The following is an 18,114-nucleotide window of genomic DNA, read 5'->3' as shown; positions in this document are numbered from 1 at the left end:
GATTCTTCTTTGGTTGTCACGGTTGGAGGCAGCTCCAGGCTGACTAAAAGAAATGAATTTCACCTTTATCCTTCTTCTGACTCTTGTGTAAGAAACAACTCAATTAATCCATCACATTCTTATTCGGCATCTTGACATCTTCAGGCTCCTTCCCAGCTCCTTGGAATTCCTCCTATAATTCCATGATGACTTCTCATGTTGGCCAAGAGCCAGCCCCCGCCCTGGTGAAGTTTGAGGGTTACACGAGTGGCCTTGTCTTGAACGTTCTTCTGAGACTTTGGAAAGAACCCTAAGTTGGCTTTTGACAAGTTATTGGCAAAGGCAGAAGCAGCAATTGCCAATTTGCTCTAGGCTCTGAGCATGTTAACAGGTATTATACCAGGTGTTATTAATATATTACTTACAACAAAACCCATTTTCAACCTATTGTTTAGATTATATAGTTTGAGCTACATAGTGTGACCGGTCCTGTGCTTTACAAAGTACTTTATTTTTTCTAACAGATAAAAATTAGAATGTGTGCTGAAGAACTCAGTTCCCAAATGTGATGTAACTATTGCACTGCATCTTATTGAGGAATCAGGATGTGGGCCAAATGACGGGTACCACTGCTGGAAGTCAAAGAATCACTTTCTAAAGCAGCAGAATGGGACAGATGTCACCGTCAGGGCTCAGCCAGTCAAGTTCACAGGAATAAGGTCAATGCCCTGGAGTGGTGTCCTACTTGTTTAGCTCCCCAAAGGAAACCAACAACTCTCATCCACAGGAATTTTAGGATGGAAGGAGTATCTTTTAATACCTCATATACTCTGGGGCTTAGAGAATCAATGTCTAAGGCACAATAGTCCCCCAAACGCCCAGTGCTCCTAGCAAAAGTTGGGGCTGTTGACATTCCAATTTGATGACAAGCAACTACTCATCTCCAAACAATGTGCACTGGAAAGTCAGGAAACTAATGCCACCATTCCAGCCAAGCCTCAGCAAAATCTTGAAAGAGGAAGAGTTTTTTCTCTAGGAAAATGAGCCCCGTATACATTCCACACCATTTACTTTGCATCCATTATTGCTTTAGTACTTTACTAGGCACTCAACCTACCAGCCTGAAGACCACAAGCAAAAACCCAATCTAACCAAACAAAACAAGGCCTCTGTCCTGTTCCACATCCCCCTCACCCAGGATATCAACTGACTAATCTGAAAATCACGAGCGTTAATAAGCTATGTGCAAGAAACACGTGGTTTCTGAAATAATATCACTGACTTTGCCTCCTCAGGTCCTCATACATTACTTCTAAGTGGAGGCACAGAAAATCTGTAAGTGGAAACTTTCTGACTCGCTCAAATTTTATCACATAAACAGTTACCCATTTATCTATAGGTGAGGGTTCCAGGCTGTATGCCCCTAGGAATTCAGCCAAGTTTACCTGACCTGGAAAAATAAAATCAGATAATCATGTCTACCTTACTCCCCATAGAATACAGCAGTACAAGCTGGATATGAAGTGGGGACTGTAAAGGGCTTTACTTCTGGACTCACCTGTAGCCTTGGCTGAATCACTTAGAGTATCTGGGCTGGTTTATTTAACCTCTTCACACTCTGATGATGTTGGATTAATCCTGATTATATTTGTAAAGTGTAACCCTCGCTAGTGGAGGAAAACATACACACACACACACACACGCACACACACGCACACACAGAGTTATTATTCTAGTGCTCCCTTACATTTTTAATATGGGTCACCGCCGAGGACACGAGAATTGTCCCAAGCCTGGAGCTTCCACACACCTTTCTCTTTCAGCAAAAGTAACATGAGCTGCTTGCTAGCACTGAAATAAAAAAAGAGATTTGCTATAGATAAAAACTGGTACAAAAATGCAATCAAAGTTCTTCTTTCAGTGGTCATTCTAGTTTGGCAACCTGCTACCTTATGAATGTAATGCTGTCTGCTTCTCTTAAAAAACACCTGCTAGTACTCCTCTTCCCTTCACACACACACACACACACACACACACACACACACACACACCTTTGCATCTTCTCTTCGGCAGTCCTTCAATCACTTTTCCTATCTGATGCAAGAGGAAAATGTGAACCAGTGAAACACAGGGAAGCAAGACAGGGAGAAAAGGAGTCAGCCTTGCTCCACTCTCTTCTCCCCAGTGCACTCCAGATTCTGCACCACGGCAAAAGACAACCAGGAGGCAGCGGCCCAAGACTGGCTTTTCTCACAGGCAGCTTCTAAAGGCAGATCTTAAATTATTGAAAGTCCCAGACTAAAAGAAAGTGAACTATTAATGACCGTATTATTGAGAGGAAGAAAACTTGACAATCCACACAGATTTAAACTACCTTTGCAGGAAAAAAGCTCAGCACACTGGACTGAGGGCCACAGACACAGTGTCAGAGAAACGGTCCCCTTGCCTACACACTGGCTCTGTGACCAGGTTCCCAACTGCTGTGCTCTTCTCCCACCTGTCAGTTTTTCTGGTGGTTGCTGTGCATAAACAGATTTCAGCGATGGGAGCATGTTCTTCCTTAACCTAGCTGCCTTGCTAGTAGAGTAAATGATAATATTCCACAGCTTCTAATTAAGCCCAGGGAGCCGTGAGTGGTAACCTTCGCACTAAGGGCTGACTCATCACAGGGGCAGCCCCTGAAGACCTAGGTTCCATTTCTAGCCTCTCTGATGATGCTAAAGCAAATCTGGGCTGAAAATAAGAGATTATAAAGTGTGGTAGACCAGGCTCACTTCCCATCTGCAGTCCTCTACTCCCTGGAAGACCTCCACACAGGAAAGGGATACACAGGGAAGTGAAAAAGAAATGACAATTTGATGGATAATAAATGATGTTGGGATGTTGAAAAATTGCTTGGAAATTACATATGCAGCTGCATTATTTTCTGAGATGGATGATAATATGATAGAATAAATACATTTTCAAAGTAACTTCATCTAAGTGCTGCTTTTTATTTAATAGCTGAAAAATCTTATCTAAATCAATGCCTTACTATAATTATCTCCACTGTCATGACACAGTTAACAGTTTATGCTAAAATACAATCCTTCCACATATACAGTGTAATATATGCATGGATTAGTTATTAATTTACACTGGAGGGGTAGTTTGTTATCATACAAAATGCCTTAATCAGGAACACACGCTTCAGGGGTGATTGGTTAGTTGGCATTTGCCATGTCAAGTTTTTATTATCAACTAATTTCAAACTTTTGTCCAAAATCCACTGAAATTTTTTCTTTAACCCATAGACTATTTTAAGTGGATTGCTTACTTTTCAGACATTAGGGAAGCATTCTATTTTTTGGTCATTGATTTCTAGCTTAATTTTTCTGTGGTTAAAAAAAAATACTCAATGAACTTAGTCCTTTGAAATTTGAGACTTGCTTTCTAAAGCATCATGTGGCCAATTTTGGTAGATGTCCTAGGAGTTCTTGGAAAAGAATCATACTGTGTTATTGTTGAGTACAGAGGTCTCTCTATACATGTGTTTATCAATCAGGTAAAATTAATTGATAGTGTTTGCTATGGTCTGGATGTGTCCCCCAAAGTTCAGCCTTGGAGCCAGCCAACCATGGACTGAAACCTCTGAATCTATGAGCCAAAATAAACCTTTCCTCCTCTAAGCTGTGAATGTCAAGTATTTTATTTCAGCAATGAAAAGATGAGTAACATACCTCTTCCATGTGTTATTTTAGTAGTTACTCTAGAGATTATATTATATGTCAATGAATCATAATCTAGTGAAATTATAATTTTACATACTCCCAGATGTTGTTATGACTTTGTGATACTTTACATCTACTTAACTCTCATTAACTTTTTGTATTACTCTGGTCATACACCTAACGTTACATAGCTTTCAGACCTCCACAAGACCCTCCCATTTTGTTGTATTGCTTAATCAATGTTCATTTATATTTGTCCCTATATTTTCTCAATATTTTATTCTGATTTTTTTCAAAAATAATGTTGGAAGAATTTTATAATGAATAAAAATATACTTCAAATCCACATTTTACAAAAATGATTTTTTTTATGTTTGCTTTCTCACATATTTATACATCCCTTTATCTAGCCATCAATATATTTTATATTTTCAATATATTTTAGCCTAGCCCAAGATGTACCCTTTCTGTCACTCCTATTCCTAAAGTTCTGAGATCATCTTCATTATGTGTGTATATATCTTTTTAGTATTCTTTAATGTTGGTTTACTAGTGATAGATTCTTTCAATTTTTGTTTGTCTTACAACGTATTTCACTCCAACTTTTGATGAATATTTTTGCTGGATTTATAAAATTTTAGGTTGGCAGCTGTGCTCTTTCAACATTCCATTGTCTCCTGGCATCCACTGTATCTATTGCAAAGTGAGTTATTAGTCTTATTGTTGCTTTGAAAACAATGAATTTCTTTTCTCCCTGCTGTAATGATTTTTCTCTTTGGCTTTTGTTTTCAGCAGTTTTACTACTTATGCCTAGTTGTAGCTTTCTCTGTATATAACTTACCTATGACATGCAGGACTTCCTGAATCCATGTTTTTATGTTTTTGAAATCATTTTTACAAAATATTGTTTCTTCTTCATCCCCTCTTCCTCTCCTCTGGGACTTCAATTATATGATGTTGTATGGAAGAATATACATCCCATATGTTCCATATGTCTCATGCTCCTTTCTGCATTTTCATTCTTTTTATTCTCTATGCATCCACCTGGATATTTTCTATTGATGTCTGCCATTTCACAAATTCTGTCTTCTACAAATTTAATATGCTATTAAATCCATCTACTGAGTTCTTAATATCTAGTATGTCATTAAGTTACAGAATTTCCAATTTCTCTTTTAGATTCCAGTTTTCTGGTAAAATTCCTTATTCAACCATCTATTATTTTGAACATATTAATCATTAATATTTAAAAGTCTATGTAAATGCTTATAATTGGGTGATGTATGGGTCTTTTCCCAGTGCCTATTTTTCTCTTTTGGGCCTGTTTCCTGGTACCCTGGTAATTTTTATGGAAAAAAGTGTTAGCAATGTAGAGACTTCTGGTAATACTATCTTCCTTCAGTGATGATTCACCCAATCCTCTGGTAGGCAACCTGAAAGGCAGTGACCAACTTAACCCAATCCAAAATGGAGCTTACTGTGATTTTGCATGGCTTGGTCTACTTCAGGTTATTTTAGGGTACCCCTCTCCAAGGATGCCAATGGGGAAATAATTAGTACTTCTTCTCCGTGGTAGGCTTTGAATGTGAATATTTTTTATTCAGCATTGTAATATGGAAAACTCCACTCTTCAGTAGATTTTGCCTAGTCTCTTGCCCTGCGCAGCTTAATATTTTGAAAAGTCTTCAAAGGGAATCTACTGGAGTAACCAGCTCACTTTTGTCTTTATTCTCTCTTCAGGATCTCGACTTCTACTAGCATCAGCTGAGGCCCAAATCTGTTCTGATTGCTCAGCACCAAAAACAGTCCAAGTTACTATTGGAAAGACACTATTGAAAATGTTATACTCCAAAGCATGTACTATAATTGCTCTGGCTATCTGTATTATTAGTGAACAACGAATGTGTTGTTAATTAGGATAATAGAAGTCAGAAATTATCTCTCTTTGGTGAAATGTATGTGCTCTAAATATATGGACTGGACAAAAATATTGAGCAGGGATCCTTGCTTTTAATCAGAATCTGACAAACCCAAATAACCCATGGATTAAAACTGATTGGTCCATTGTTCCAATTTTTCCTTTCTCACAGAAACACTTTTTTATATTTTACTTGTCTTAGGTGATTATCTGAAAAATGGCATTAGCACGTAACCATACCTTTCTCTAGTTTTTCTTTTATGGAAGGTGTTATGGATTATGTTTAGATGTCACCCCAAAGCCTCATGCTTTTTCAGAGGTGGCTGAATCTAGATTGTGTGATTGAGTCATGGTGGGGGTAGGCCTGAGGGCCCTAGAATTAAGAGCTTGAGTGCTACCCACCCGAAGTAGTCTGAAAAATATAAAGGGGGCAGAAAGATGCTGTTAAGGTCTCTTGTTGCTTTTGCTACCTTGTGGTTGCTGTGAGCTGTTTCTCCTCTGTGACACCTCTCTGCCATGTGCCACTCTCCTTGGAGCCAGCTGATTATGGACTGAAACTTCTTCAAACTGTAAGCTAAATAAAATCTTTCTCCTTTAACTTTGGGTGTCAAGTATTTTGTCCCAGGAATAAGGGAAAAGTAACTGAGACAGAAGGTGCTATGGGAGTGCCTAAAAGAATAAGGATGTGCTCTTCATCAAGTTTACAAAGTGAATGCATCATTTTTCTGTCTGCTTCTAATATATGTAAGTATGAAAGACTTATTTCCTTCCTAACACAACTTGGAAACAAAGTTTTATGAGAAAAAACCCATGGCCCTGCTTACTTCAAGCTATAAGAGGCTAACAATGTCTACAAAAACTTACTGTGGATAACCAAATTGCCTCAAAACTTACATGGCTACCATAGCCTTTAACCATTTTCTCCAGCTTTCCATCTTTAAAAAACATCATATGAACTATTATAATACAGCTTATTCTTGGCCTGATTTCCCCACATTGTCTTAACTTCAGTTGTACACAAAGAGGCCCTGAGGCTAATGAAGGGTTTCACTACAGCTGATAAACACCTTGTTCAAGACAACAGAATCCTTCCCTCGCCCTGTTAGGAGGATGCTCATCAAGGTTTTGTGGATATTATCATAAGTAGAAAAAAACTGAGAGAAAATGAATTTTGAGTCAGTGCAATACATAGAGAACCCAGAGAAACCACCAAAGTGACATGCTGATCATTGAGAAGGGTTCAAACTGCTTTTTGAAAAGGCCCTGACAGTGCTCAGCCCTTGCCTTTGGAGGACTCAGAAGAACAGCCACTCAAAAGCCCCCAAGATCCAGAGAGTGAAACAGCATTGCTGCTTGCCCCACATGAAGGCAGCTACCTGGAAAGGCCTGGGCACAAAGGATCCTGCAGTTCCTAAACTCTTAAACTTGGCAGGAACTCAGAGATTTTTCTGGCCCACATCTCCACTGTACAGCCAAGGAAACTGAGGTGAATAGAAATTTGGTAAATTAGCCAAGGGTATCCAGAAGGTAAGACTTGTCTCCGAATTTCATTTACTGGATTTTAATCCATTGTCAACTTAGGGCTTTCTGTTTCTCTCCTTTCAAGGAGCTACCAGAAGCCAGTGGCTCCTTGTCAGCCTAGATAACATTCCGTCAGGTTTGTTCTTATGGCCTAGACCAAGTTAGGCTGGGATAGCATTAAATGTGGTGTAGGACTTTTAGGTACCTGTATCTATTCAGCCATTTTGGATATGAGCAGAATGTCCCCAAAAAAGAAAAGAAAAAGTTTCCTGTTGGAGTAACAGGAAACAGTAGCAGTCAATAATGTGGGCTGCTTCTAATTCTAAAATGTCAATATGTAGTTATTTTCTTTCTAGAGGAGAAATTTGAAAATATTGATGTCAGCAAGACAAAGGAAGTATATGTTTGCTTTGACCTAAATTTTTTAGGTCCTGCATTTCTCGATGAAATTCATTTCATTCTTTGTATAATTTTGGCAAAGAATAAATATGCTGTTTCAAAAGAAAGAATAAACAAAATTAAATCTGTTCAGTGATTTCTCATGGGACACACTCCAATTTATGCAACAAAATGAAAGAGGAAAAAAATTCTCTTCAGTACTAAAGAGGTAGAATTATGTTCAAATTTTCTGTAAAAAATGAAGAATTATGAAGCTCTGACTTTCTAGACAACATTATAGATATTTCAAAACATTATTTTTTAGGGCTGGGGATTTAGCTCAGTGGTTCTGCCACCTGCCTCACAAGCGCAGGGACCTGAGTTTGATCCCTGGTACCAAAAAAACCAAAACAAAACACTATTTTTTTGCTCTGTTTTGGTTTCTCCAACCACTATTAAAGTATTGTGTATTTGATGTAATTCATAAATAAATAGATCACACAGTATTTGGGATTCTTGATAGAAAGGTTTACATACAGCAGTAGATGCAACAGAAAATCATACCAAGATATTCTCAAATAATTTTCTTCATACATATCATCCTCTAAGGATTCAGTACTGAGGAAGAAAACAAATCTGAAAGTAGAATTAATGGAAAAAGGTATTGCTTTTCATAAGACACTAATATGAAACTTCCTCCTTTTTACTAACGAGTAGCCCACTGACAGGCTAGAAATACAAACATAGACTGTATAATGAAAATGTACTACAAAAGCCTAGATGGCATATGGCCCACATGGAAGTCCCTCATGGATAGTTCAAGAATAATGTAATATGGGAATGGGAATAATTCCTCTGTACTAGATCTACCCATTGCAGGTATCACAAATCAATCACAACATTATTTTCCGCCAATTGCAAGTGGCAGCCAAGATTTATTGATAGTAGACAAAGAAGATGAAATTCATTTACTGTTCCAGGCAGTCAAACAAATCTACATGTTAGCATTACAGCTGTGAGAAGTATGGGCAGAAGGAACCAGAATTACATGGAGCTCAGTCACTTATCAGTGAGCTATTTTAGGGTGTTATTTAACTTATAAAAACATGGGATATAAACTATATCTACCTCCAAATTTTTTAGTAAACTGAAATGAGATAGTCAGTATAAAGTTCACAGCCAAGTGCCAGGCACACTATAAGAATTCAATAATTGTTAGCTGTTGAAGAATATACTTATCATTAAAAGTGTCTGAAGAGACAGAGTTCTGGTCTATACCAAAGTTAACCATATTGTGTTTATGCCATGACTCCTTCTGCCTGACAAGGTTACTTCTTGCTGACACCCCACATATGTATGCACATCCCAAAAAGGAACAAAAAACTGAAAATCAATCTTTTTCTTGCTTTTAAAAAAGTAATCAATTTGGTAGGCATGCTGGTGTACTCCTGTAATCCCAGCACTCTGGGAGCCTGAGGAAGGAGGATCATAAGTTTAACCCCAATTTAGAGACTTAGAGAATTAATGAGGGTCTGTCTCAAAGCAAAAAATAAAAAAGGGCTGAGAATATAGAGTTCAAAGGCCCTGGGTTCAGTCCCAAGTACCACCAGCACCACCACCACCACCAAAACAAAACACACACATGCACAAAAATTCAGCAAACACTAAAGATAAACATTTCAAGAGGGAGGCAGTGCTGTGTTAACTTACTGAATCTGTCTTGGAAAAATGACAGACTGATATACTTGCTACCCCAAGTCACTTTGACCCATTGAGTGGCATGACATCTCTTAGATTTCTACCCCTAGGACTTGACCATGGATTGTATAATTTTAAACAATAATGAGCCATTGGATTTGCTTCTATGAGATTCAAATATTTTTCCTTTGTTTGCCTCATGAGTCCAGTCCATGTTTATTCATAACTGACACCCAACTGTAACGGGTGGAACAGTCTTCCTTGGACTATTCCCATAGGTCTGTTCAAGATGATGCCTAAACTTCAGAAGGACTGATTTATGAAGGATGCTGTAGTTTGGATCTAGAATGTCACCCAAAAGCCACAGTGTTAAAGGCATGGTCTCCAGCCTGTGACACTACTGGGAGGTGGTGGGACTTTTAAGAGGTGAGGCCTAGTGCAAGGTTTTCAGGTCATTCACAGCATGCCCTTGAAGAGGACTGTGGGACCATGATCACTTTCTTCTTTTGTTTTTTCCAGGCCACGAGATGTGTTTTGCTCCATTATGCACTCAGTACCATGGGCCCAAAGCATGGAGGCAAGGCAATCATGAATTGGAACTTCCAAAACTGTAAGACAAAATAAGCCTTTTCCCTTTATAAGTTGATCACCTTGAGTATCTGTTACAGTGACAGAATACCGACTAACACAATGGACATGTATATGGTGACCAATAAGTGGGCTTTACCTAGATCCTCACCGCAGAGGTCTGTCTGCCAGATGTGGAGCTGGACTATCTATTCCTTACCCTTCAGTGACTTGTAGGAGACAACAATTTGCTTTCCTGTCCATAAAAATCCACATGATCCTTTAGGGTATTGGAGCCCAGGGAGTCCTCCAAGATGGAGGCTAGAGGTCATCTGCAAATAAGAGTCCGAGACTGGCAGAAGAATCAGCAGAGGAGCTTTAATCTCATCAGCATATTTTGCATCTTCCCACTGCAGACCCAGCCTGAGGCATGAGGAAGCTTGGTCCCTCTGTTATTAAGGCCTCACTCACAAAATTAACCTTTTATAGATCTGCCCTCTGATTTTAGTGTCTGAAATGCAAATGCAGCACCACTTCAGTGCCTTGGGATAATTATAATAATCTTCTTAAAGTTAAAATGCTTCACTGTGCTGTAAGTCTCCATTGCAGTCCAGACCCCAGTCTTCAGTTCATCACAAGCCAGACACAGAAGGGTGGGGTCACAGCTGAGGAGGGGCAGGCCCTGTGGTCCAGATCTAATGCTGGGACAGATGCAGACCAGATGCAGCCCTCTCCTGGGCTGTGGGAGACACTCTTTCCTCTTTCCCCTTCCCTTCCCACCCCTGTCTTTCCTTTTTTTATAATTAAGTTTATTGGTACATTTTAGGTATACATTATGATCACATTCATCACTGGGCATTTTTACCTGTACATGATATATCTTAGCTCTTGTTTTTCCCATTCCCCTTCCCTCCCTTCCACCCTTCCATCACTCCCTATTTACAAAACCTTTGTTTCCATTTTTCCTTCTTTTCTCATATTTTTTCTTTCCCTTCTTTCCTTTCCCCCACCCCCTACTTCTCCTTCCCCTTTACCCCTGTCTTTCTTTCCTCAAGACTGAACCCAAGTCCTTTACACTGATCTGCATCCTAGCTATTTTTAGATACTTTTTCAACAGAGGGTCTTGCTAAGTCCCTAAATTGCCCAAGCTGGGCTCAAACTTGTGGTCCTTCTGCCTCAGACCCTTCAGCCTCCCAGAGTGTTGGGATTACAGGCATGCACCACATCTGGGCCTGGCTCCGTGCAGGTGATTTATCCCCAGATGTTCCTTGGGTAGGTGGGCTGCATGATGCTGCTCCAACCGGGATGTGACAGCCGCCATGGCCAGTTCCCCCTCCCACATCCTCTGACACCATTCTCCAGGGGAGCGAGCTCTTCTTTGTTAGATCTTGAAGGAAGCATATCTGTGATTTGGACCTATCCAAATGCTCTGAGAGCAGGTAAAATCTTTTGCTGAGCTTTCTTTTCATAGGGTCAGAGGATTTTTTTTTTAAAATGAAGTGAGCCTAAAAATTACCACCTGAGGAATGAAGGAAGAAGGCACTGTACCAATGGAAATCTTTCATATTTTGAGGAGAAAATAAAAAATATTAACGCAAAGGTATGGCAGGCTGGGGTGTACCTCAATGTAGAACACGGCCCTGAGTCTGATTTCCAGCACTACAAAGAAAACTAGGCTAGAGGAGAGAGTTCAGACTTTGGGATTGGTGACTACTTTAACCTTTTATGTCAAAGAATAACTTAGGCGGCCGAGCTCTCCAAAAATATTTGAGGAAAAGCCAAAGGCGACCAACCCTAAAAACACAGAGATGGATTCAGCCTGCGGAAGTAGTCTCCTTCCCCTTTTCCAGGCTAGGGTGGTGCCCAGCTACACAGGCCATGCGCTCGGGTGAACACTTTGCTATCACCTTGTTGGCGTTGTGAACCATTTTTGAATGTGAAGTCCTGCACTTCCTTCAGCAATGAGCCCCACAAATTACATAGTTGGTCAGGTTGGGACACTTTTATAGATATGTAGGAGCCATAGTCTGTTCAAATATGTTCATTCTAAAACACCAAAGTCAGGTATAGGAGATCATTTCAGAAAAACATGGAGGACAATGAGGTGGCATGATATGAGTGACACTGGTGGAATACTTCAGGAGAATTTAAATATACTGATTCTCATCTTTCCCACAATTAGAGTCATTCCACGTGTGCCAGACCCACAAAGTGAACTGTGGAGAAGCATCTCAGAAAACAAACCCAGCCCTTAGCCCCAGGACCTTAGACATTGAGACAATAGGAAGCTAAGAACAAGAAGATAGAATTCAGCAGAATCTGCTAGACTGCTTCTTCTGACCCTGTGATCCTGAACAAATCAGTTATTGGAGCTCAGGTTTCATTTCTTCGCCTGTGAAGTAATATCTTTTACTTGGCTGGGTTGTTGTGAGCATTAAATGAGATACTACATGTGAAGGTGCTTTATGTATTTAAATTCTATATAAAAAACATTTAAAAACAAGGCACTATGTGTGACTCTATTTTTCTTGAATTGGCTACTCAGTCCTATACTTTGTCAGAATGTGTTTCCTGAAAATGATTCATCAAGTTGAAAGATGCTTTTCTCCCCTCTAATTAGGTTTCTCTATTTTTTTTTTTTTTGGTACCAGGAATTGAACTCAGGGCCTTGTGCTTGTCAGGCAGGTGCCATGCTGTGCTACATCCCCAGCCCTATGTTCCTCATTTTTTAAAAGGTAGGAACTTTTTGGAGATTCTCACTGATTTTATAAAATGCTCAATAAAGCAGTTTAAGCCTGAATGAATGGAGGAGACAAACCAGGAAGGTGTTAACAAAAGACACCTTAAGATACATATACTTAAATTAGAACCAACATTTCTTTGCTTCGCCTACATTAACTCCTGAGAAAGCACACTGTTTTCTATTTTTAATCAGGGGGTATGGATTTTCTGAGCTCCTTTAGGAAAGGTCACGTCTTGCCTGAGAAGAGGCTCTCTTAAGTAAATGCCAGTATATTTCAGAATAGCAGCTGTGGGAGGAGGTCGCTGCAAAGAAAAACGCTCATATTTAATCAGAAGACAGATTGACTATCGATCAAGATGCAGAGTAGCAATGGAGCTGTGGCCCTTCCTTAGTGCATTTATTCATCCTTGATAGGGATGTCTGCCTTGCCAGTCAGAAGGATGATGTGCACCACCCTACCATGCAGTGCTGTGGGTCAGTGACCACAGCAAGTGGGTACACAGGGTCGCCAATTTATAGGAAGCTGAAAACCTTTCTCCTAAGACTATATAAGCAGAATTTTAAAATTAATTTTTATTGTAATATGTCTCATTATTTCGCCATTGTAACCATTTTTAAGTATACAATTCAGTGGCATTACAAGCATTCACCATGTGCTACAGTCCTCACCTCCTTCAACTTTCAAAATTTCTTCACCATTTGAGACTAAAACTCCACCCCCATTAAACCCCATTCTCCTCATGGCTGTCCTTCAGCTTCTGGTAATTACCATTCTACCTCCTGACTGTGTGAATCTGCCCAGTCTTGGTCTCTGTTGTGGTTTAGACCTAGAATGTGCCCCAACAGGCTGTGTTCAGAGCTGGGCGTGTGGACGGTGACTGATCTTGAGGGTGCTACACTCATCAGTGGATTTTTTTTTTTTTTGGTACTGGGGATTGAACTCGGAACCTTGTGCTTGCAAGGCAGGCACTGGAGCCACTGAACTAAATCCCCAGCCCCACTCATCAGTGGATTTAACACTGGTGCCTTCCTAGCTGAACTTGCTCTTAGGGGGCAGGGCCTGATTGGAAGAGGTGGCCTGGAAGGGTGCATCTCCCTTTCTGGCTCCTCCCTTCTCTTTGCTTTCCAGCTGCCATGGGCTGAGAAGCTGTCCTCTGCCTGAACCCTTCCACCATCCCATTTCTGCCTTGGAGCCCATGGACCAAAGACTGAAACCTCTAAAACCTGTGAGCCAAAATAGACCTCTTCCCTTTTAAGTTGTGAGTACTGAGTATCTTACAGAAAAGTGACTACGATAGTAACTCATATAAGGAGACTTACATAATATTTGTCCTTTTATACCTGTCTTCTTTCACAACATAATGTACTCAAGGTTCACCCACATAGTAGCATATGTAAGAATTCCCTTCCTTTTGATGGTTAAATAATATTCCATTATGTGTCTATACCAAACTTTGTTTGTCCACTCATGTTTTGATGGGTAGTTGGTCAGTGTTGTTTATTACTCAATTTCTGCTTGGAAAACAGGCTTAAAGTACCAACATGTCTGCTAGTTTTTTGTTACCTCACTTAATTCAAAGAAGAAAAGCAATTCTTAAGGCCCCAGTTCACCAGGTCCTCTCACACAAATCTACACTGTTGGAGAATCCCCCCCGCCCACAAAGAAAGTTAATAGGTCCAAAAAGCTCTAAATTCTCCAAATTCCATTCTCTGAACAATGTTCCAAAATCTGTTCTAGGCTCAGAATGAATAAAAATTTATACCAGAATTATTAACACTTAAGAAGGGAGGAAGTGCAGTCACAGGTAAAAAGAGAGAAAAGAGATGAAGGTGAAAAATCTTTGGAGGAAAAACAAATAAAACTGGGAGAAAAAAATCAGTTGGTGTAAGGCCAATCCTAACAAAGCAGTCCTTAAAGTGAACAGCTAGCAATTTAGGAAAAGGAGAGCATCGTGGCCACATACGTAGATAACAATTATGTGGAATGCATTTCAAAAAGCTAGAAGAATAGCTTTTGAAAGTTTTCACCATAAAGAAATGATAAGATATTTTTATATACCTCCAAATATTACATGTTATCACATACATATGTACAGTTTTTATGTATCACTTAATAATGAAAAATATAAAGCAAAGTGAGAGAATTATTACAGACTTTTATGAAGACATCAGGAAAAGTACAGAGATAGAATGGGGAAATTGACATATTTTATAAAAACACTTTGCTAATATGTCACCAAGAAAGACAAAAATATTTGATACACTAAGATGAAAAGCAGTATTTTTCCTGACAGAATCCCGTCATTGCCGTACATAGTTAGAATTTGGAGTTTCCACACAAAATCTGTTACTCTACATGATCAGAGAAACTTCTCTAGTAACGAACTATAGAAATGATCCCTGAAAGTATTGCCTTTCCACACGAAATCTGACCAAGACAGCAAAATGACTATCCCAGCACTGAGATTTCCCTTCTCCTTGGCCCTCAGATCCATCTGCTATTATAAGCACTACACACGCCCCTTTTTATAAGTCTACATGCCCATTCGCAGAGGTACCTGTGACAAGTGCACTGCGGGAGACTTACCCAACTTCTCCCACAGTTGATTAGCATCATTTCTGGTTGACAATTTAGTTTATTCCTGCACCTTCCTGGCTCCCTCCAGGTGTAGGTAGCTGTGGTGAAACCAGTTTTGGTGAGACTGTGACACTCACAGGTACATGAGCCAGGACAGGAAGTGGGGTGTCCAGAGCTAGGGCTCTGGGGCAGGCAGACCTAGATTCTGGTCCCAGCTGGGTAACACTGACAGCTCATTCAACTTCTTTAAAACACTATAGTTTGGATCTGGAATGTCCTCCAAAGGCACATGTATTGGAGGCTTGGTTGTGACCCTGTGGTGCCACTGAGAGGTAGTGAAATCTTTAGGTGCAAGGAAGTGAGGTCGCTGGAGCATGTGGCTGAAGGGGATATTGAGACACCAGTCCTTTCCTCTCTCATTGTCTCCCAACTGCTATGAGGTGAGTAATTTCCTCCATATGTACTGTCACCATGAAGTGCAGCCTCACCACTGACCCAAAAGCAATGATGCCAAGCAACCATGGACTGAAGCCTCCATAGCTGTGAGCCAAAGCCATTTTTTTCTTTTTTTCAATTGATAATCTCAGGTGTTTTGTTATAGTAATGGAAAGCTGATTAATACACAAAGCTCCATTTTTCACACCTATACAGGTGGGCACTACAGGGCCCTGTAAAGATGAAAAGAAGTGGTGTGCTTAGCACACTGCTTGAGGCAAAGTAAATGTTCTATACATGTTAATTATCATTTTATTATGATTGGTTCCTTCACCAGGCTCTTGGATTCTACACTGAGCATCAGACACTAAAGGAAAGTATATCCTGGAACATGAGTCTTAACATCTGCCACCTGTGTCTTCCTATGCCTGATGGGGACTTTTTTCCACCAGCAACTGAATGGTTGCTCATGATTGTCACACTGCATTCCCAGACTGCAAGGGCTCCACATCAGAGATCATTGTGTGTTCATTGGTTCCTCAGAACTGGAACTCAAAGCACACTTTCTTTGAAATCCATGGTAGGGAGCATACTTGCTTCTGGGTGAACAATCCCTGGTGGGAGCCCAAGTAGTAATTATCAGCTCAGGTAAAAGGCCTGTGAGGCCCATAATAATGGAGGCTCCAGAGCAATCAGTAAAGCACTTCCTTCAGAGACTCCTTCCCTGTCCCTCTCTTCCCATCGACTGTGCCCTCTCTTCTTATTCCAAGGGAAAAGTCCTTAAAGCTCTTACTTAAAAGTAAATGTCCTCCCACCTTGAATTGCCTACTTGACAATCTCCACCCCTGGTTTGCACCTATTCTCAGGATTAAAGACAGCTGTCTCATTTGTTATTTTTCTCTTTCTTGGCTATAGGCCTCATTAGTGGGGAAAGCAAAAACACACACAGTTCTGTGAAGTGTGCCATTTGGTTAGCTGTTGTGCTGCTGCTGGTCAGAGGGGAGTCTGCGACATGTTGTCACATCAACATGTGAACAGAACCTGCTCAGAGTGGCAGAGGACGGGTTATCAATGTCTGTGGGCAAGGTTCCCAGCCTGGAGACACTAGGGGAATTCTGAAGAAATAAACAAAGCTTAGCACTCAGTAATGATGACATTTGTATTCATCCCTTATAATAATAATCAACACTTGGCCACATCTGTCCTCACTTGTTGCATGAGCAAATCTCTTCCTCGTTTTTACGGTGCATTGGCAGGAGGTCCGACACTCCAGGGAAAGAAAGAATTCTCCAACACTAGCTTCATGTAAAAAAGATCAGATATCTGGGCACAGGAATAAGTACTACATCTCTCAATGGTGTCTAGACCAGAGCACTAAGTTTTGCTAGAGCACACATTGGACTTCCTGTTTTAATGATGAGCCCCTAATAACTGTGTTAGTTTTCCCCGGGGAGTAGGTCAAACACCGAAGCCTGAAATTGTATATTGTCCTCTCTACATGATATGTGAGCATTACAGTGTTTCAGATGTTCCATTGTTCTGTAGACAGATTGACTGAGACATGGGAACAGAACCCAAAACAGTCCATGTGCCAGCTGGGCTGGTGGCTGCGGGCATCATCTGAGCCAAGAGAGGACAGCAGAGCTGTTAAGAGGCCCTTTGCCAGTTATTATTCATGGAGAAACCCACAGAGTAGTAAAGATAAGAGAAGAGCCATTTGGTTTGCCATTGGTTCTAAGCAGATGTTTCTTTCCAAAGAATAAATAGCCCACAGATAGCATTTTTAGTTGGTATTTTATTTTGTTCTACTTGGTGATTTTTCTCTATCATTTGTTTTCCACTGCTGAGTAGAAATGATTTCTGATATGCTCTAATGGGCACTGGCATTGTGATTATTTATCTCTGCGTTGGATATTGACCTACAGTAGTTCTGAGAAGTATTTAGGCCCCATTAATAACAACGCGCCTGGGCCATTTCAGCCTGGCATCTCGGTTAACATCCTGATTTTAATATGTGGATCTTAACAATGCCCTCTTCTCGGTTCCAATTATCAAAAAATATGCATATGACGGTTATCACTAAGACTGATAGCTGCATTCACATTTCCTGAAACGGGGCTCATGGCAATCGTGGGAACCCAGGAGGCTGAACTTGTGCCTCTTTCCAAGAAAACAGAAACAGGGATTCTAGATTGTGACTAACTTCATTCAAGTTAAACAAATGATAGCAAGCAGTGGAGCTGGAAATAAAATCCAAGACTTGTGAACTGAAATATTTAGAAAAGGAAATTCATGTGGGCTGCATGGCCGGCACAATGTCTGGCACATTATAAGGACTTCCCATGTGGTAACTACTGTCAAGCCTGAAATAGAGGGTCAGGGATGTAGCTCAGAGGCACCGCACCTGGCTGGCAAGCACAAGGTCCTGAGTTCGATCCCCATCGCCAGAAAACAAAAACAACATGAAATGGAATTGTGGATAGATAAAACACTAGACAGCAGAGTCAACTAACTGATCTTGAGTAAACTGTCACCTGATCGGGAAATTGGATCAGAGAGTTGCTGCGGTCTCTTTCACCAAGAACAC

The 18,114-nt window shown here is 40.4% G+C and overlaps 1 protein-coding gene and 1 pseudogene across 2 annotated transcripts in view; both read right to left on the bottom strand.

Annotated features, from left to right (window-relative positions):
- Kif26b (kinesin family member 26B) overlaps positions 1-18,114 on the bottom strand; it is a 548,528-nt gene that overhangs the window by 171,000 nt on the left and 359,414 nt on the right. The gene's annotated exons all lie outside the window — the stretch shown is intronic.
- LOC147823069 (small nucleolar RNA U3) lies at positions 14,818-14,930 on the bottom strand (annotated as a pseudogene).

This window comes from Heterocephalus glaber, unplaced genomic scaffold (assembly GCF_053883595.1).
Source record: "Heterocephalus glaber isolate CG9 unplaced genomic scaffold, H.glaber_assembly_v1.0 deba00001600, whole genome shotgun sequence".
Lineage (NCBI taxonomy): Eukaryota > Metazoa > Chordata > Mammalia > Rodentia > Bathyergidae > Heterocephalus > Heterocephalus glaber.
Note: the sequence above shows the minus strand (reverse complement) of the source record. Positions and strands in the feature narration are given on the sequence as shown.